We start from the raw sequence: 22628 nt of genomic DNA, 5'->3' as shown, positions 1-22628 counted from the left end.
GCCTGCCGCCGCCCTGCTCCTCGGCTGGCCCCGGGCCCGGGCAGCACAGACCCAGCAAGGTCAAGGCAAAATCTGGGCCCTGACACCCGTCTCCCAAAGTGCCCGATGACTCAGTACAGCGATTTCTTTGGCTTTACAAAAGGGCGAGCAACTCTACTGTCATCGTGCAATTTTCAGGTAAGGCAGCCTGCGCATTTAAGGATTGAGTGAGAATTGCAGTGTGCAGCCATACCTGTTTCCTGTAAACAGTTCTCATTGTTTTCTTAACTTCTGCCTTTTTAATCTTTTTTTCTGGGCAATGTCGCCCTGATTTTTTAAGATTTTCTAAGCCTTCTGATGTTTACATTCTTGTAACAAACTTTCTCACACACTTTCTGTAAATAACTTGTTGTTTTGCAGTCTTTTCTGGAGGAGGAGAAATTTGATGGACTGTTGGTTTGTCCAGTGTCATTGGCGAGGTGGCACTTTCACCCTCCAATCCACTGTAAATTTTGGAAATCTATAAGTGGTGGAGTCAGAAAATAAACTTCCCCTTTTTTACCTTGAGAACAGCAGTGTGTGCTGCATTATTTCGTGTTCTACAGTGGCAGGGCAATAGTATTTTTCTGGTGTTGTGAGACTGATGGCAAGATACTGCCATACTAAATGTTTAGGACTACATGCAAGAGCCTGAATTCATTTATCAGCTGTGATTTGCTTGTGATCAAAACTCCTGGTTTAGAAAGTGTTGACATTAATATCTAGGATCTGAATAGAGGATGTAACATTGAATAGTTGCAGTTGGGGCCAATACTACCATTTGTCATTAAGATTTTCTTAGGTCTCTTCATTGTAAGAGCTCATCTCAGTTGCAAGCTTCAAATATAAGCTGATTTTTTTCAGATCTCTTCCACTGACAAGTCATATTTGAAGGTATTCTATGTTTTTATTTGAGAGAGATTTTGCTATGGCAAAAATAATTTTGAATAATAAAATTTAGAGGGTAAAAGAAATTCTCATCTTCTCTTTTCTTTGAAGTCTGGAATGATTATGGTTTGAAGGAGGGAGCTCAAATGTTTGGCATTTTGTCCTAGAAATAAAAAGTAAATTTCTGATCCAACAAAAATGGTAATGTAGCATGAAATTCCATGAGGTATAAAAATATATAAGAAAAAAAATCACAAGGGGAAAAATCACATATGGTTAACTGGCAGCTGGAATGAATGCTTAAAGCTGAAGGGAGCTCAGGAGCAGGTTCCAGCCACCCAGATTAGCTGGGTGTACTTTGCTGTGAGGAAGATGATTCCTGCTGGTTCTTAGTGGTTGTTAGCCAATGAAGTAACACTTGAAGAGCACAATGATGAACACCAACCCAGTGAGACAAGCTGTCAAAGTTATTTGGAAGAAGGATTAGACTAAAGTCTAGACTGGAGTTTTTCTGTCAATAAAGTAAACTTTTTTGTTGCAGTATTAGGTATGGAAGATGCCCTATGAGGTGGAAGTTTGCTGGAAAAGGATAATAAATCATTGGTTAAAGATGATTTATTGGCAGTTTTGTAATCTGTTTGCATCTGAAAGTAGATCTCACATGATACTAGGTATTCTCTTCAGACTAGGCTGTTCCAGGTTTTGCTCATTCTATGTTGCCTAACACCCATAGCTCAGTTGCAGAATTTCTCAGTAGTCAGAAATCCACCTGAAACCAAAGATATTTGTAATTCAGATTTACAGAATACATGTAATCTGAAAAAAACCCTACATCTTAGACATCTCCAGTTAAATAATCCTTCACCTTGTAGATTTGACACTAATGCTTTTATGTCTTTGATCCACAGTCATAAAATACCTTCCTTCTTTATCCCTGTGTGTGATCATTCAAGAAATGCACATTCTGTAGTGAAGTGATTCATAGAAAAGAAATTTAACAATAGCTGTATTAGAGGGAGATATTGAATAATGCATGGTAAATAAAGCATAGGATCATGGGCTTCAGAATGATTAAGCTGAATCATAGAATAGCTGTTCAGAAGAGATATCTGAACTATGAACAAGTATACTGAGAAAATAGCTATGATTATTTTAAAACAATATTGTAATTCACCCTTTCATTGTTGGTTTGTGCTTATTGCTGGAACTTGATTTTGGCAAGGCTTTACTTTGCAGCTTCTACCTTTTTAATGCAAGCGGTATTTGAACAAGATGCAGCACACTTTATTCTGTCTTTTTTCCTAGCTACTGCAGTTACTTTAATTAAGATAATGTACTGGGAAAAGAGGAACTGAAGCAATCAGTCAATTGTTGATCACATTTGTGTTTGTTTTAACAGGCAGCTCTGCTGTTGACAGCCTGTTGACTCAGGTGCAAATAGTCCAGTGTAACTGAAGGCAGAAAGTCTCACTGTTGAGGTAGATTAATGCCAAATAGGTAATGCTCAAGTACAATAATTAGGAAACTAGAAGGAATGAAAAGATTAGGATATAGGTAAGGCACACTACCAAGCACCAGACAAATCCCTTCTCTCTTTGGCTGGATATTGCTAATGACTAAAGTACACATGATGGACAACAAGCAGTCAGAAGCCACTGTGCTAAAAGATACTACCTTGATGCCATTACTGAAACTTGGTGAGAGGAATCCCATGGTTGGAGTATGACTGTCGACAGCTACAGACTGTTCAGAAGAGAGGTGGGAGAGGTGGAGAGATTGTCCTTCTACATCAGGGGCTGAATTGAGTGTGAGGAGCTGTCTTTGAAGAACAGGTCAAAAGCCCATGGGTACAAATCAGAGATCAAGGTAACAAAGAGAACCTCATAGCTGATGTCAAGTACAGGCCACTTGATGCAGGGGAGCCTATTGATGAAGCCTTCTTTCTCCCACCACAGAAGGCATTGTCCTCACAGGCTCTTGTCCTACTGAGACACTTCAGCCTCCCCAACATCTGCTGGGAAAGTAGCACAGTGAGCTGCAGGCAGTGCAGGACAGTCCTGCAGTGCATGGAGGATGATTTCTTGAGCCAGGTAATAGATAGCCCTTCCAGACGGGAAGCCATACTGGGTCTCTTGGTCACCAACGCAAGTGAACTAATCAGGCATGTCAGGACTGGAGGCAGCCTGTGATGTGGTATGGAGTTTGCAGTCCTGAGGGATATGAGTCAGGTAAGGAGTAAAGCCAGAATCTTGAACTTCAGGATCTTCAGGTCTTCAAACCAGTAGTAGCAACAAGATCCCCAGGGAGACTGCCTGCAGAAACAAAGGAGCCCCATGGAGCTGGAAAATCTTTTAAGTCTTCCATTGAGAGCAGCACCTGGCAGTCCCAGGAGCAAGAAGCAGGGCAAGGAAGGCAAGAGACCAGCATGGCAGAGTAGAGAACTGCTGGTCAAACTAAAGGGCAAGAAGCATTTAAATGCACAGGTTGTGGAAACAAGGACAAGTAATGTGTGCCATTGTTAAGCTGCAAGCTTGCTGGGCGAGTTTAAAAGGAACAAGAATCAAAATTCTCAGGACATTTAATACAAGCTTTTATTTGCAAACTTTAGAACACAAAGATAAAATAAGGTACTTGGCAAATTTAGAAACAACTTCTAGTTCAAAGTAAATCACTTCATAAACTTTATCTTAGGAAATTTAGAATTAGCCAATTTGAAGTTATCCAGACACAAGGCCCTTACTAAAGCATTGATTGGAACTTTTTAGTCTGGCTTAAAACATACTTCAATAAATTAGCAGAAGAAATAGAGACAGAGAAAGAAAAAAGGAGAGAGAAAGATATATACAGTCAATGCCTTAGATCCACCATGGCCTCAGCTAGTTGTAAATCCAGGGCAGTGGGGCTCATCAGCATCACAACAATGCCAATGCTTTTTATCTTCTCTGGTCTCCCAGGGCCCTTCTCCAGGTACATGCCTGCACTTTAATGTACCCCGGGGGCCCACGTAGCCATCAGGACCAATTTTGGGCTGTCAGTGTGCCATGTGGTTTGGCAGACACTCTAGGATCAGACCAGAGGCTCCAGGGGCAGGGTGTGAAGCACTGCACTGTCCCACGTAATCAGACGTTGCCACACACACACACAGACACACAGACACACACACAGACACACAGACACACACACACAGACACACACACACAGACACACACACACACTCTACCTAGTTGTTTTGAGTCAGTCTATCAATTCTCTGGTCTCCTGTAGAGAGCAGCCCAGAAAGCCAATCATCTCTTGGGCTGCATCTTGGGCCAGTTGGTCAAGGGAGTTGATTCTGCCCCTCTGCAGCAGATATTGCAATTAAACTACCTATACATACATATTTGCCAGAATGTATTTTTTAATTTTTTAAAAGCTCTTTATGGTACTCTTTTCTAATATTCACATTTGAATAAGAATTGTCTACAAATGTTCCAAACAGCACCCCAGAGAAGAATTCCTACAGCAGTGTGCAGACTGTTTTATAGAGCAGCCAAAATCTACACGAGGAATAGCACAGAGAAGTAAGAGTCCCCTACAATAAAAGAATTTAAATATTTTAATTTTTTCAAAGGGCTTTTCTTTCATTCATTAACCATGGTAATTTAAAGTTGCTGGAAATCATGCAGAAGGTGATATGATACAGAGGCACAGAGAAGCACAGAACCCCAGACTGATCTATCTGAGCTTCAAATACATAGCTGGAGAGTTTTTCTTAAGAGCAAGAACAAACATGATATTTGAAGACTATTTCTAACTCTAATCTTATAACAGAACAACACATAACAGCACCCCTCTAAGGTTCTAAACAAGCATCTGCTATGCTCTATGAACAAACAGTACACAGATGCTGGAAATCATCTAGGAAGCATGATTTAGAGTTAATAAACTAAAATAGAAATTTGCCCATAAGTAAAAAGAGAAAATGTGGGGTTTTTTTTCTCCAGAGAATTATCTTAGAAACTTAGAAAGGGTATTTCTGATGCCTAACCTATGTCTATCCATTTCTTGAAGATGGAATACCTAGTTCTACTCAAAGATAGAGAATATACTTTGTCTGAGAAACAGTTATAGGACTGCCAAAGCCAGAATTGTTACCTACACTAGAAACAGAATTGTTACCTACACCAAAAGATAGCTGTGTCAGTGGTCTAGCAAAGCTGTTGGCCTAACACAAAAAGTAGCTAATTATCATACTTCATCTCTGAAAAATAGCACAGATCTGTTACATATAGAATCCTTGAAACATATAGTTTTTGGCTATTTTGTTTTTCAACAGCTAAAATCCAAATATCATCCAGTTTTTCTACCCCAAAATGTCCCCTTTTAAAGAGGACATAGCTTCTCCAATCTTGGATGCATCTCCCAAGCTGCAAAGGTTTTCATGGATATCCTCTAACTGCATTAAAGATACTTCTCTAAGCATCCTGCAGTAAATGTCATCAGGCCTAGACTATTTAATACTGGCTTAATTAGATTTTTCCTGGCATTGCTAAATGCTTCTCCTGATTGAAATATCTAAGTTTTCTTTTCTGCAACTGCATCTCAGCAGCTGTCTTTGTCTGACTCAATACTGCACAGACATGATTCCAGCTGCTGTGTTTAGCTGCAAGGTTTTGATAGCAAAGCCAGTCCTCCCTGATCTGTTAGTGTATCACCTTGTACTTTGAAACTTTATATTAATTTCCTCAATTGTATTGGTTTTGTCTTCTTCAGTTCTTCCCTACCATGCTGTTTTATTAATGTACTTGTCATTAGACTACTTCTCATTTTTCTATTCTGCTCTGAAGCCATCAGTTGAAATATTAAGCAAAATCTTTATTCAGAATAGATCCTGGTGCCTGCTCTTGTGATAATGACAGAACAGTTCAAGCAGTTCTCGGGAATCTACGTTTTTTGACTTGTGTATGTGTGTGTGTGTCTGTGTGTTAGTCTTTGTTGTTATCCACAGGACAGTCTGTTTGTTTCCTGCCTGCCAGCTGCACAGTTAGCCAGGCTTGATGGGAGAGGGTCACTGAATCAGTCAAATGCTAAAAGTCAAAATGTGCCTTAAGACCTGCCTCATGAGAGTGCCACTATTTACTTACTGACCTTCAGATAGGTCAAGATTTGATGCTGCTTTGCTCCTCTTCTACTATGGCAGCAGCCAGTAAGGATTCTTCTGAATTATTTTATCTACTCAATGTTTTTGTTGTATTGGATGAGAGATAGTCCCAAATGAACCATCTCAACTGATGAACTCCCAGATGGTTTGGGAGTTCATGTAAGCAAAGGTCAGTAGCAGATGCAGACTAATTCCTCTCTTGGATGTGTTGGCTCTCCTGTAAATATGTGGGTTTCTTTGACAAGTAGGTGTGAAACTGTTCACTGAAGAAAGAGAAAATGGTAACAGCCTTGAAACCTACTCCTTATTCTGGGTCTTACAGCTGCACAATGAGATTTATGCTCCACTACTCCTAGCTGTTGCAAACCTGCCTGAAGTGTTATTTGATCCCTTGTGTCCTACACAACACCTGCCAGCTTTGTTATTTCTGGGTAGCAAGAATAGGACTCTGACACTGAGTGTGAATGGCTTGTCTCTATTTTAAAATAGAATAGAAAATTCTTTTATACCTTATTTTACTATCTTGGCAAGATGTAATTCTCCTTGAACCTTGGCAATTCTCATGTTACCCTTGCATATGACTTCTGAGAGTTAGCAATAATTCTCTGATCAGATGACCTTTTTGTTCCATATAAGTTATCAGCTTGTTTGGCACTTCACAGATGGTAATTCAGGCTAGATCTCAGTTATGCAAGTTCTTTCCACCCCCCCCCCCCACTTTGCTTGAAATCCTGACTCCTTGTAGTTATATTGATTTGTATAGTTTTGTACAGTTCTGTACCAGCTCTGTATCAACTAGTCCTTTAACAAGTTGATTCTAATTAGTTCCTGTGATGAATGAAAGATTGACTTTTGAAATTGAGAACTTCATGGAAGGGGTATATGAATAAGTATAAATTATGCAGTAAAATCCAGCATGTCAGCCTCTCCACAGTAACCAGCTGTACCTTGTACCTGCCTAATCCTTCACTAAAAGAAGAGTAAATTGATCTGACTTTACAGTATGACCATAAGTACAATTGACTTCTTTGCAAGTTTTCACTTCATTCCACTATACCTTGCATGTCAAGATTTAAATATCTTTCTTCATTTAATATTACATTGTAATTAATTTTTATTAATTCATAATTATATTCATACCATACTGTGATGTTATCTGCTCACTGGATTAAGAAATATTTAATGTTGAATTTTGCAAAAACAGTCATCAGTGTCTACACCACATTACTATTTACTACTACTATTACATCAGTGTCTATTACCACATTACTAATTCTACTGTCTGTTTGTGGAAGAGGTTTTACAGCGACTTCTCTGAGCTAGAGAGAAGTTTGATAAGAGGATCCATGTTTACCCCTGAAAGAATTTCCTGCCAAGGTCGTTGACATGGAAACCAAGAAAGAGAGAAGGGTAAATAAGAGAAACCTGCAACTCTCTATTCCAATAAGCACTTTGTCTCTTCTGACCAATGAGTAAAGTGTAAACTTAGGAGTTTTTTAAGAATGTATAAAAAGCATGCATGCTAGCATAAAGACAGTTTTGAAGTCTTGTGAAAATGGACTGTATTGTTTTGTGTTGTCTCTGTCTCAACCTTGACTGTATTAACTATGACATCTATGCATTGCAGCAACATAAAAAATCCTAATATTTCTCAAATATTCAATATATAGCTTCCGCAATTTCATACAGAGCTACAGAGTAATTTATTACAACCAAATGTGGCATTAGAGTGCCACAAAAAGTCCTCAGGTTAAAGTAAAATTTTTATTGATTCGTTCCTCAAATTATATAAACCTGAAAAGATCTTTATCGCATTCTGTCTTGTTTCTTTAGTAGGTTGTTATAGTGTTCTTAACTCGATCTAACCTTTACATTTCATTTTTTTTTGTCCCTGTAGAACAAATGCTTTAAAAGTAGGAACAATGATTATCATTCTATCACATTTTAGTTACTCCTTTAATAAATCCCATCATGTCATGCAATATTTCAAATTCTTCAATGTCATTTCCTGGAAGAACCATTTAAAAAAGATGGAATTCATTTAACTACTGTTTTCAAAAATATTAATATCATTTTGGATGGTGTCTGGCCAACTACTTGGGGAAATCTATCACCCATGTGTTAAATTCTTTTACCAACTTTTGTCTCACATTAGCCCTCAATTTCTGTGATCTGTAATCAGTCCAAGCCTCATGATGAGAAGGTAGTTGGAATAGGCTTTTTCATTTATGCCTCCTAGGTGTGTGAGCTGCTGCCAAGTGAGGGGAGATTGGTTTATGTGCAGGTTTATCTATAGTGAGGGTCAGCATTGCTAAAGCTGGACTTAAAGCTAGAATGAGAATAAGGCTGAGGAATTAGATTTCTTAATAAATTAGATTTCTAAATAAGTTATGACCACATCTTGTAGGTAAAGGAGCTGATCAAACTGTGATTACTTGCTAGGAGAGCAGCTTTAAATAGTAAACAGTTGGGCTACCCCACTTATCAACATTGTTTAAGACCTCTGAACTATCCTTTTAGCCTTTGGCTCTGCAATGACTGTGCATAGACAAAAAGGAAGGTGGCAAACAGAGATGTCACTCTATAGCCCCTGAGTCTGCTGCAGACATAGTTAAACAATCTGCTCTCTGTTTGCCCTCGAGGGATATGTTTGTGCACGTGGTACCTATATAAAGAGGATGAAATTAATCTGATTCTCAGGTTTTCTTTGCTTTGTGCATTGATCTTCATCAGGAGCAAGTGCAACATTCAGCTGAACACAAGGAGAATTGTTCAAACCCAATTAGTACTCTAAAGGTGTGAAATTATTGCAAAAGCACCAGAGCAAGGTTAGAAATACATTTAAGACAGTTTGAATCTGAAATAACACTAACCTGATGCTCAGTGGATATCTCTCACAGTCAAAGATTACTGGCCAACTCTGTAGTTCAATTATGACATTATTCTATTTGTATTACAGTGAAGGCAGTTAAAACACCCTTTCTGTGGCTAATGAACACTGGAACAATGTTCTTCATTACCACAAGGTGTCACTTTTACGATTGTTGGATGAACAACAAAGTTTAAAAGTAAAATATTAGATGGAACCATTCCCTACTTTTTCCTGAAATTGCTATGCTAGTTTCTCTAATTTGCTTATTACATTTGGTATGAAAATTGAATTCACCACATATTAGATCTGATCTGAGCAGACATCTCATGAAGAATAATATGTGCAGTTTGGCATCTGTTTCTGCTTTTGAAATTTTAGGAGCAAGCTACAACTTCCTTACATTTGCTAATTATTTAGACTTTTATAATAGTTGTGATATAACTAATATTCTACAAATTTAAGTATTGCACACTGGACATTAGTTAGATAATACTGCTAATAATTCTGCCCTTTGGCTAAGCACTTGTGCATTTATAGAAGCATAGCTTAGAGTATTTTTAGATATGGCTGTGACTACTGTTCTTTTAAAAAAATTTCGGCAGTAATCCTTTTCTTAATTTACTCACTCTCCAAATTCACAGGCTCACATGCTCAGACTCACCTCGAGCTCACACAGAGCTGCAGCAGCCTCACCCCTGCTAGGCTACTTAATTCAGCAATCCCTGACAATTGCAATGAAAAATGTGTGTGTCCTAAGCCATTGTGGCTTAGGACACACACATCCCCATGAGCTTCAACAGACCTCAAGTAAAACATATCTGAAGTATTACATAATTACAGTTTATTTAAGATTATAGAATAGCCTAAGTAATTTTTTAAGCAAACCTATCTAAATAGTTACATGATTTAAAACTTAAAATTTCAGTCTAAGCCAGAAAGTCAAAGTATATCACTATTGCTGTTATTGTTAGAAAACTGATAAAGGAAAGACGAAATATCAGGGAAGGTCTTTATCTTAAGTGGACTTGTTACTGCAACTAATGGAAAACCCCCAAATATTTATTTGTAAGGATTTTTTCCGTGTGATTTCTCACTCAAAAAAAAAACCAAGAAATTTTTGAAGAATTTAAATGTTCCTGTTTTTACTATAAGCATAACTTATTAATCTTCTCATGGCATACTTTGTAAAATTATCTGCTACAGTGATACTTTTAACAAATCACGTATATCTGTAACATTTCTCATCAATTTTAATAAGCTAGTGCGATTTTATAATTGCCTTGTAATCACTAATGTGGTAAATATCAGTGCATTTCTACTTGGTAAATGCACTTCAATTGCTTAAAAGAGCATTTACTGTGACATCCTCCTTTATAAATCTGGAAGGCCTGTTCTTTCACTTATATAAGAGTAAAACCTGTTCATTATTATAAAACATTTAGCTTTAAAAAAAAAAAAAACACTATCATTTGTCTTGAGAGGTGCAATTTCAGAAAAATTTGTTCCCAAATTTGACAGGAGCCTCCGAGAGAAAATGCAGATTAAATGATACCTATCATAAAATATTTATGCATTGATGTTTCTTTAAAAACATAGTGCATGTTTTTAAAAAAAAACAAATCAAGGAGCACATCTCAAACAAAAGGAGGTCACAAGAACCAAGAGGAAACTGGTTAAGTTATTTTTGCTAATCACATATCTTGAATGCATTTTGGCATATTTTAAACCACTCCTCCAGGGTGACTGAGATCCATAAATGCACTGACAAAGACTTTGGGGAAATGAAATGAAACTGACAGTTTTCCTTAAGTGATCATCTAAATTTAACCACAAAGGTCATTTAGCAATATGCACATTTGCATAATGATACATAGCCTCAGACAACAGGCAACTAATTCATAGATGAATAGCTGGTTTCAAAATCTGGCTGACAAAGTAACTACTTCTAACAGATTAACCTATGAGTTCTAGAAAGAAAAAGAATTTATCTTATTCTGCTGTTGTTATTTCTCTTCTTTTTAACAAGAAGGTAATTTTTTTAAAAAAATCATGGCTTGTGTGAGGTGTTGCTGGTGAGAAACTGATACTGTCTCAGACTACACCATGTGAAACTGTCTTTGAAAGGTCACAACCTTTTAATATTTCTGCAATACAAACACTCTGTTCCTGTAGGATTCAATGCACAGTGTTAGCATATTATACATTACCAATAAATGCAAAACCAGCAAATTGGTGGATTAAACCAGTGGGTTTTGAAATTCCTCACTTATATGAGGAACTTATTACATATATGTTACATATTTCACAGGGTTATTTTGCAATAGATGGAGTGTGATTCTTGGACCAAATGTCTGTGATCCTAGAGCTATGAAGCCATGAGGGATTGTTACCAAATGTTGAGGAAATTATCACAAAATGTCTTAGATTATTAAAATTTGCAAAACTGCTGTTTTATCTTAGCTTCGATGAAGTTCTCTGGAGAAATACAGGAACTACTGATTAAAATTCAAGCGTGCATGCCAATTTTTCCCAGGATGAAAGTGTCCAGATCCTTGGTGTAATTCACAGCAATATACACTTCAGACCCAGTTACCCATTTACAACAATAGACAGGCAAGGAAGAGATAATTGGATACTGTTCTGTAACATACATTTATATTAAATTTTCCAAATGATTTTTAAATTATTGTGTTCTAACTTTGTGAATAAAACTGTCTGACTCATCTTTTTTTTTTAAATGAAAGGAAAACAAATATTAATCCACTAACTCTGTCTCTCAATGAGGTGCAGTGGAAATTGCTATTGTTCAAAAATATTTCATGAAAGATTTTGAATTAATTTGCTTCTGTATAGTTTTTTACTAAGTGCAAACATGAATAGGACTGTTAATTCAGGTTGCCATTTTTAATTTATAGTAGAAAAAAATTAGAATCAGAACATCTTCAAAAGTACACAATAGCTTAGTTCTTTCAGATGTGAAGGAACAGTCCATATTTGAACACTGACATTTTCCATAACTTATATCAATCATGTGTCTATGGAAAAAGGAGGCACTAACTCTAGATTGCATGGGTAATTCAGGAAAAAAATTAAAGAAAACCATTAGTGGTCTGGAAGATTTGATTTGGATGTTTAAGAACATGTGGATTAACATAAGCATGTGTGTCTTTGCTTAATAATTACAAAGGATGAGGTGGAAACATGGGCATTTAAAATCTCTAAAAGCCAGGACTTCAAATAATGTTATTATTACTTGGGGTATGTCACCAGGATTAGAAATAATAGCTCAAAATTTCTGAGATAAATTTTGATTTACTAGGTACGTAAAAATAATTTGTCAATAAAATATCAGGTAAATTACTTTTTTAGCCCAAGTATTCACTCATATTGTCAACTGGAAAATTGGCAGCTGTAGTTCCCAGCCAACACCATTTCCATTATCTGACATATCCATGATTTCTGCTGATGCTGAGAACTATCTTTTAGGGCAATCTGGTACCCTTTGAAAGATGAACTCATGTCAGCTCTCTATTTAGCACTTACATTTGATATTTAGGTCTATCCTTTTTACTTAGGTCTATCCTACTTACTTAGGATAAGTTCTATCCATTTTTTGACAGCAAAGAATGAAAGGAGTCCATGGTGGTTAGTCACCTTCTCAAGCAGATGTGTCCATTAAAGTTTTTGCAGCTGTATTCCTGTTGAACAGTGAAGTTAGATGAAGCCAAGTATGGGCTGATGGTTCAGATCTGTTCCTCTTCTACTTTGTCTAAATAGCAACCCAGTACTGTCATCATTCCTCCCTTCACACAGAGAATTCAGTCAGGCTTTGATGTGCTTCAGAGATGAAGGACAGAGTGAATGGGTTTTTTTCCATTTTAATACCTTTAAATTAAAATACACTCATTAATTTAGCTGCATTTGTTCTTAAATAATTCTTGAGCCTGGGATTAGAATTTCAGTGTATCTACATTAGCATGGTCAAAACATGCCAGTATTTCTACCATATGGAACAGTTGCTCATATTTAGCTTTCTGCTGTGAGGATAAGGTTCTCTGACATTGACCACTCAATCTATACAGACGCTACACAGGGAAGCATATAACATTCAAATCTATATCAATATGACTTAGCTACAATGGCTACAATTTTTTTCCCTTCAAATGTTAATTTACATCCTCATCCCCTCCCAAAATTTATTTCTTGCAGCAAGAATCAAAGAGGTTTTAAGACTGTTGCAAATGTAAAATACTCACCACTAAACCGTAATCCTTGCTCATCTGTGAGATATAAACACTTCCAATTAAATGAAAGATTCAGCCTCAAGATCTTTCCTTCCTCTTCTATCAAATGATTTACACAGGGATTTACACACAGGTCTGTGGCTTTATTGGCACTGCAGGTATAATACGCTTATCAAAGTTGTTGCGCCGGCATGTAAACAGTGCAAACAGTGAGCAGCTGATGAAAAAAATGCATAAATTAGAAAAACCTGACAGCTTTTCTCCTTACATCTTTCTCAGTAATTCTTATTTTAGAAAAGGTTCTAATAGGATAAATACTTTTCTTGAACTTAAGATTGTAACAGGTGCTCTCCTCTCAGGCTTGTTAAGTCCCACAGCATAGACAGGTTCTTGATTATGAGCAAACTGGGACTTCTGAACCTGAGCAAGCAAAACAGTTTTATATAACCAATCTGTTGATTCCATCAAAAGCAGAAATAATTTTAGGATATAGTGAGAATAAAATTACAAAAGGTAAACGTTGAATTTACTCCATTAAATTCTGTGAGAGCAGACCTATGTGCACTTAGTCTTAATGTTGGCAGCATGAAGAAATAAGCATGAGCTTTAACAGGAAAGGAGGCTTTCTTTTAGTAAATCTCTTAAAGCACTTTAGAGGCATGCACTAGATAAGAGAAATGCTCTTTTGAAATCCAATAAAAAGCTATTATAAGAATAGTGTTTATGAATATTGAGACAGAAAAATCTATCTCGAAAAATATAAAATAGGTCAAAATATATATCATGATGTAAATGATACTTGTAATCCTAATATGAACACCACAAAGAGTATATGCCATTATACTGCATTTCTGCATTTCAAACCCCATTAAGGGTCTATTACATTCACTGAAGTCAATGGCAACAGTAAGATACTTGTAACTCACAGTATCTTGGAAATTCATTTGCTTTTTTCATTTCTTGCTTTCTTGTGTTGTGATTTTGCCTTCAGCAAAAAATTTTGGTGACTACTGAATTCATCCATATAGTTTGATGTATTATATTTCATATCCAACAGATAAAAACCAGTCACTGGAATTACAATCCCCAGCATTCACACCCAAATTCCCAAAATCCCAGACTCAAAAGAATTATTTCACTTCGGTATTTTTTCTTTTAAGTTTTAGATTTCTTTGCCTCTTTTCCAAGAATATCTTTAGCAATAGATGATCTATTTCTCCTGGTAAATAATATGAGTAATTGCAAGACATGTAATTGAGTGAGACTTAATTACAATTTTACAGTAAGCAATATTTAGATGAGATATACAAAGAGTTCTTGGAAGACAGAATAGTAAATTGTCAGAGTAGATAAAAAACCCCAAACCATAAGTCTTAACTGCCACAAATAATTTTGCATTTCTCTTTTACAGTAACTTCAGTTGCCTTTTTCATGTTTAATTTAGTACCATAGGTGGCTTTGTTTTAATCTCCAACAGATAGGATTCCTATTATGCATTTGATATACCTCATTGGTTTGTATTTAAGCCTGTGTTCTCTTCTGTCTCTGATTCCACAAAAGAGATAGAATTTTTCAAATATTATTTTATCTTTTCAATCTTTTATCACCATTTCTTCAATACATTTTTTTCCTGTTCATTTATCTGGATTTTGCAGCAGGGAACTTACTTTAAGTATTTTAAATGGAAATTATATACTGCGTTTGGAGCAGGATATAACCACTTCCATGTTTTGCTGTTGTGATTCTGCATTTATTGAACTTCCAACCCTTACCAAGTGCAACAGCAATGAACATATCTGAAGTCAACTTACATGACCTTTCACGCTTTCATTTTTTGCTCAAATATATAAATTGAAAAACTCTGGACAAAAAGAAGACAATGTGTGGTGAACATTTGTGGGTTCAGGCATTGGAGACAGACGAACTTGAAATATATATGTGATAAAGCAGCAAAATGGCACAGAGGACAGAAAGCAATGAAAGTCTTCCTGAGGGAAGGCAGGTTTAAAAGCTTCCAACACATCAATCAGCACAGATATTTCTGATCTCTTCCTGAAATACTGCTGGCAAATACTTTATAGAAGTCAGAACATCTTCCTCTATGTGAAGTCCTCCCTATGTGTTGAAAAAAAGTCTCCAAACTTGTTTTAAAGGAAACCAAAAATGCATTGAGAATCATATAGATGCAGAGAAAAGGCTTAGGGAAAGGGACAGTAAGTTACCATGTATTGCATTGCTTTCACAAATAACTAAAATCTACATAATCAAAAATGAAAGTTGCATTGCACAAAATGTTGTTTACTGATTAAAAGCCATTTTATTTACTGCTATATTGAGATCATTTATGACAAGACTGATTAGGAGAACAGTTCTACCTACTGATTTACAGAAGATAGATGGGATCATTATGAACATACAATTTTATTTCATATAAAAAAGCCAGAGAATACCCACCTATTATTGGGTAGATTAATGATAATCCAAACAGTCTTTGACCAAAAAGAATTATCTAAATGTCATGGTTGGACAACCTTTTCTATCAACCTATTTATTAGGTAATTTTCATTTTATGTACATTCAAATTAATAAAATGGAAACTCATTTCTGAAGTTGATAAAAACTTGCAGTCAACCTTGGAAACCTAGTTTGTCATTAATTCAACCCACATTAATGCTTGTTTATGAACTGCAGCACCAACTTTAAGAGATTCTGTGATAATACCCTCTGCAGGTGAAACCGGACATGAGCACAATTCCTCCAGCCTTGGGCTAGGAAGTCTTCCAAATGAAGGAGGAACAGGAAAGTATTGCCTAAATGTGCAAGAAAACTTTGAAATGCTTTACATATTTCAAGTCACAAAATGTTTATATCAGTGTGCATTTATGATAAACAATAGATTTATGCTATACTGAAGGAGAGCTAGAGTTTCAGCAATTTCATTTAAACAGGCAGCATACTTGGAAATCAACGGTCATCTACTCCACTGAAAACACTGGGAGAGTACCAGTAGTAGTGATTAAATATAATCTCATGTCTGAGTTGATTGAAACCTCCAACAAAGAACATGCCACTGTGTGTTTCAGGAGGCTTCTGAAAATTAATATAATGCTGCATTTCCTGGGACCTGATTAAAACTTAATTGAAATTTTTGATGGTGAAATGTTACATTTCTGGATTCTCCCAGAGTTACTTTTAGTTTTTCAGTACCTTTTTTCCCTGTAGAAAATGTTAGCACCTACTACAAACGACACTTTGTCAAAGCTTAACACATCAGCTTAAATCTTCCTTAAAAAAATGTTAGTTAGAAGATCAGCATCAATAAGGTGCTATCAGATGGGACACCTGAGCTGGGTTCATCTATGGACAAACTGACCAATTCAATATCTACTTTTCCCTCAGCTACAGCTGAGATTAGCAGCTGGCCATAGAAAAGATGTATTTAGTGGCATTCGAAGGTTAACATTCAGACTAAGCACTGTTATTCTGAGCTTTTCAAAAAGAGGAAATGTGATTTAACTAAAACAGAGCCTTTCACTGGAGACCTGTCCTACAAGTCAGCATCAGGGATCCCACATGTCAGGGCAGATAAACCCTCATCTGTGCTAAAAGTTTTGAATCTGTTATTTATTTCCAAGGCACATCTCAGCTTTCAGATCCCATGAGCTAACTTCAGTGTATCTGCCCATATCCACTACCTGTTCCCAAGTGAATTTTAGCCCTTTCTAATTCTTCTTCCCTGTTTTCATTGGGCCTGACTCTCATCAAATGTACCAAATATAAAGCTGTTAAATACCACTTATGCATTCTATTAAACTCATGATTCCTGCTGTGTTACTGGCTCTCTGGAGATGTACACAGGCTGCACTTCTCAGAATGATACAGGGCTCAGCAATTTTCTATGCCTACATCTGAAATGAGATGCTGAACCAATATAGTAGATTGCTCCTAACCAAAAAAGCACTGTACTCCCTCATCTTTTCCAGGTTCTTATCCAGCCCCAAGGTGATCTCATGCTGTTATCTTCTAGTTAATCTAGGTGATTGAAAACTGCCCCCTGGACAAAGAAATAGATCCAGTCAGTTGACAGTGGGACAGGAGAGATTTGTGTGAGCTTCCTGGCTTGTCATCAGTGAATTCTTAGATCACCTGGGCCAGTCTTAGATACTGACACCAAGAAAACAAGTTTCTTTTTTCAGTTTCTCCGTGGCTCTTGTATCTTAATCTATGCCCATTGTCTTTTGTCCTGTCACTGGACACTGCTGAGAATTTACATCTCCCCATTTGATATTAATAGAATCTGGTTGGTTAATTGCATGGCCTGTCTTGCCCATATTGTTGTGTGACTTTTCTTGCCAATACAGTCCAATTCAGTTCCTTTTTACACTTAAATTTTACTTCTCAAAAGTCTTACCCCACAGAAATCACACTTTTTTTTTACAATGGAAAAAATATTGAATCGTTCACCATTCATGCTTCCTAAATGTTTATTCACAAAGGATATCAGTAATGTCAGTAAAAGGCTTGTAGGACTGAAAAATCACTATTGTCAAAGGCATAGGCTATTTGAGTGTGATAAAAATATCTTACAAATTTGAATAAACCAAATTCCCTTTTGTGTGCTTGGTTTGACACCTCCTTTACAGATTATTCTCCTATGTTTTCCCATTATAGAGAGCTGTTTATCAAAAATTTCGATACTTTTGTCCTACGACTGCTCTTCCAGCATGACATCTTCTGGTTTCATAATAATTGCATTTGATCAGATGTTTTTAGTCACACCATTTTTTTCCTGAACTCTGTATGTGACTGCATCCGTATCTCAGGAGATACTTGTTCTGTACATGAGACCATATGCTTATTTTTCTTTATTTTCTTCAATGACACCTTTAAGATAGGCTAAAGATAGACAGACAAATACACAATTTGACAATTGTATGCATGATGCTCATATATTACAGCATTCTGCAGAAGAAAAGAAAATGAAAAGTTCTTCCCAATAACTATGAAAATCTGTCAAAGGGACAATTTTAGACTGAGATGATTGGGCAGATGCTAGACAAAAATAGTACTTTAAATTTCACAGTGGCACTGGCTTTTAAGCTGCCTGGATTTTACACTCAAAAGATCAGTCCCTTTCACAAATTCAACTACTCCTATGTGTATTTACAATGGAAAATAGAAATTTTTGCACCGTTGAGGCTGCATAAACAATGGAAAGAAAAAAGGTTTTAATAACATCCCTTAGTTTAACTGCATAGACATTGAGTATTTTGTTTAGTTTGCTGCATGTCTTTGATCTCTTCACTGGCATAGCTCCCTAGCAAAATATTTTGTCTCCAAGATGATTCTCTGAAATCTAAAGGCATGAACTGACAGCAATGATAACAAAATAGAGTCAAATGATAATGGAAAATAGTCTATGGTACCATCTAATAGTAATTCCTTCTCCTAGGAGTCATGGAATCAATGCATGTTCTGGAAAGGGGGAAGCAAGTCTCTGCTTACAAAAGAGTAAGAACAAAATTATTTTTTAATGAAAGCAATGCAGGAACCTGACTTGTGAGGGTTACTGTTGATACATGATCCTAGCCTCTTATGTCTTTGTTTACCCATATTAGTATGGTCTCATTTTAAGTAAGCAGAGATGAGCAGTTTTGCCTTCATCTTTTTCTTTAACATACACTTTGATTTACAATTCTGAGCTTTCACATTTCTTCTCCTCCTCTCACAGCGTCACCCAATACAGAATATTTGTATGAAAAAAATAAAAGCAACACTATTGCAATATGGTGGTTGACATAAGTGTTTATGCACATCCAGCAATGATGACATTAATTTGAAAAAATTAATATGACCTTCACCTTTCACTTTGCATGATGTTACTTCAGTGATATCAAGAACTAAAATATTTTGTACTTCTTATCAGCAAAGAAATTAAGAACAAATAAAACCACATTGTTTCATCCAGTGACATTTACAACCCAAAGATATTCTACTTTTAGTTTTATTCAGTAGAATTTCTTCCCAAAGTTTTAGTTTTCTCAAGCTCACCCTAAATCATGGTTTTCATTTTACCCATCCTATGAAAGTGTAGCCAGATTTTGGTTTTTTCAAGGAAGGGAAGCAATGTGTGAAATCCATCTTCTTTATAAAGCTGTGTAAGTAACAATGTCTGAATCCAGAGGTCAGTTTTCTAGGCTTTTTCCAGACAATGCAGTGGCACTAACATGTAATGCATCCAGAACAGCTCTTGTTTTTAGCTACATGTGAAATTGTGCTTTTTCTGCAAATACACCTGTGCAAATTTTTGCAAAGCAATAGTACCCACTTCAGCTAGAATGCTCAAACATTCTAGCAACCTTCCATTTCAAGATCTTTACTGATTTGTTTCCATATGTACACCATCAACTGCTCCATTTCTAAGAAATGTGCTTGTGGCTTGTAGAACTGTATAGAAAGCTACCCACATGCATGACATCTGCATATGTACCACTTAATATTTAATGTGCTAAATTAAAGAGATGATGTGAAATAACCTCATGACTCCTCATGACTTATGCATAAAAATGCATGCACAATTGAAGATAGGCAGGACAGAAACTTTTTTAGCTGTGATTGTAGCAAGAGATCATTGGGACAGGGTTCCCATTCTGCTCCCTTGTTCTCTGACAGTGAACCCAAGACTGCTTCAGAGAAAGGAAAGAGGTGGGGAAAATAATAGTCATGTCAATGAATCCAGGTGTGCATTCATGGGAAGAATGGATTCTAGACAATTATTTATATGTTAATAAGGGCAAGTACATATACCTGGGAGGGATGGACTCCTTAGGGAGCTTGTTATCTGACTCAGCTGATACTGTGGAAAGATGTTTCTTGGTGGAGCCTGTGGAAGTACCACATCCAGCATCAGCTAAACTCATTGCAGACAGACAACAGAAGGGATTTTCCTTTTGTTAAGATAAACTTAACTGGATTTCTCAAAAATATATTAAGAATTTTTCATGGCACCTGTTAAGTTATTTTTATTGGATGATTCCTGACAACTTGAAAGGATGATTTTACCATGAAAAGAGATTGTCATAAGAAAGGCATATAATTATATAAAAAAATTGAGCCTGCTGGTCTTTTCAGGCTTTCTGAACAGCATGTTAAGTGAAAATTAATTTGTATAAGTGTATATTTTATCTTATTTGCAAAATACCATTTAAGTGTGGAAAACATTTGTTTTTAAATATTGAAGATTGCCATTTTTTGTATTCTGTTTTTGTATTATGCTGGCTGTGGAACGGTTCTTAAGAGTACAATAACTAATATTCATATCAGCTGATCCCTAGAGATCAACTGCAGCTTCCATTGCATAAATGATTTTCTTCATTAGTGGCTTGTTTAATTTTCACAATTCCTTGCTCTTTTTACAGTTGTTTTTGATAATCAGAATGGAGATGGAAAAGCGAAGGACTGAAAAATAGCTCTCAGGAAAATCCTGCCATTTCAGGTGCTACAAGGAGGTAGAATTAAGTCTCTTTTGATTTGTAAGTACTTCATGCAGTTGTACTGCCAATTTTCTATGTTTGCTCTAACAAGAACATATACGAAGAGTTCATTGGAATGTTTATGCACTAAGCTTCAGAGGATTGCATTTGACAATCAACCATGGCATGACAGGGGCTTTTTCATTAGTGACAGAATAACTGTAGTTTGTAAAACCAGTCTTGGGGCCACTATTAGAATTATATGTGTGTATAAAACATCTCTTTAAGCCCTTCATTACTATTATTTGGAACATGTATTAATAATACTTTTACAAATATATTTATTTAGTCAGAGACAAACCTGCCTGAACAATCTGTTGTAATTTTATTTAAAAATGAACAGATTTAGTTCATTCTGCATTATGGGACTAGAACAGATCCCATTTGAAAACCAGTGTGGGCACTCTGCCCAGGCTGAGGTAGAATTGGTTGGCTTTTACAGATTACTCAATCAGAACATTTTATTTAAAGTTTACATATAAATTTAATAGAGTAATTTTCTGCATAGTTTCACATAAGCTTTTTGACTGTTTCTAGAACAGATTTGGACTACTCTGAAATTCCAAGTGCAAGCTGATAAATGCTTAGTTCCTGTTATACTCCAATTCCTATTCCAACACAGACAAACTGAAATAAGTGAATGTACTTTTCTGTTGCCTTTCTGTGTGTATGACAAGAACTCTTTAATAAAGATTCTCTGACTTGCCATATTCCTACCTCACCATTCATGTGAAAGTAATCACAAAATAGTCTCCAAGTTGAGGGGCAATCCCTGTCTGCAAATGGCAGTTAAGATTTCATCACAGATCCTCTTCCCTGCCTCACTTCCAGCCTTTATCATAATTTTGAGAATTAAGAAGCTCTTCTCTCTTTTGCACTAGATTGGAGCACACAGATTATTGCTTTCCCTGTATTCAAAAAAAGTAGCTGCAGTGATTATGTACTGATTATGGTCTTTTCCAAAGGAGAGGTTTCAGCTGTGACACAGAGGTATAAAGTAACTACAAATTTTGTTCTACACAAGATTTTTATTTAAATCATAATTACCTAATTAAGAGACTGCAGATAAAGAAAACATTGTCTGGAAAAATTTAAATCCTTAGAAAAATTTATTTTACAATTTGCATTAAAAAGATTTGGAGAAGGAATCTGTTCCTTCTCCAAAATAACACTGAGAATTTGAGGGAGAGGGACTGTTGGGATATATCACAGCTGATTGGTCTGACTGGTCTAAAAGCAGCAGATACGCTAAAGGAGGTCTTATTAGAGAATGGAATTCATCAAAATCTCATTTCTGTGAAAACATAGAAAAAAAACCCTCCCTGTATTCAAATATGATACCCCTTCAAAAGACTAAAGATGCAATTACATTAGTGTGTGGAGGGGTAGAATGTAAGAAAATATAGTGCAGGAGGTAGTCTCACACCTGAGGAGTTGCAGCTGTACTAATCACCAAAGATTAGGAACAGGCCTGCCCTTAATAGGCCACAGCTGTGTCCAATAAGAAGACAAGTGCTACAAAAGAGTGGGTAAGCTGGGTGGGGAGGGAGTTGGAGTTTGTTGGCTGTGCTGTGAAGAAGAAGGAATCAGTGCTGTGAGGAGCTGCCCATGAGAAATCACTGAGGAGGTATGGAACTTTTGCAATAAGATCTCATCATTAATGTATTAGTTTGCATCAAGAGTGTCCTTTTCAATTTACTGATGATCAACCCACACATGTTTTTAGGTTAAAATGTGGAGTGCACTTGGCGCAAATAAAAACTTTTCTTAGTTGAAACAGTACAAGATCTAATCTAGGTGCTTACTTACTGCCTTCTAACCATTCACTCCACAGGTCAAACTAGTACAAAAGAACCCCAACTGTTTCACTTTGAAAATCTTCTCTTATAGCAGAATTAGTGGTAATACAGATGGAATGGAGATGAGAAACGTCA

General features: G+C 36.3%; 1 long non-coding RNA gene across 1 annotated transcript; it reads left to right on the top strand.

Moving 5' to 3' along the window:
• The first annotated feature begins 44 nt into the window (after nucleotides 1-44).
• Nucleotides 45-20935, top strand: LOC127059562 (uncharacterized). The gene is made up of 3 exons (XR_007777509.1): nucleotides 45-177; nucleotides 18615-18673; nucleotides 20581-20935. It is a non-coding gene; the product is annotated as an uncharacterized LOC127059562 (long non-coding RNA).
• Nucleotides 20936-22628: the final 1693 nt, after the last annotated feature.

Source organism: Serinus canaria, chromosome 4, assembly GCF_022539315.1.
Source record: "Serinus canaria isolate serCan28SL12 chromosome 4, serCan2020, whole genome shotgun sequence".
Lineage (NCBI taxonomy): Eukaryota > Metazoa > Chordata > Aves > Passeriformes > Fringillidae > Serinus > Serinus canaria.
Note: the sequence above shows the minus strand (reverse complement) of the source record. Positions and strands in the feature narration are given on the sequence as shown.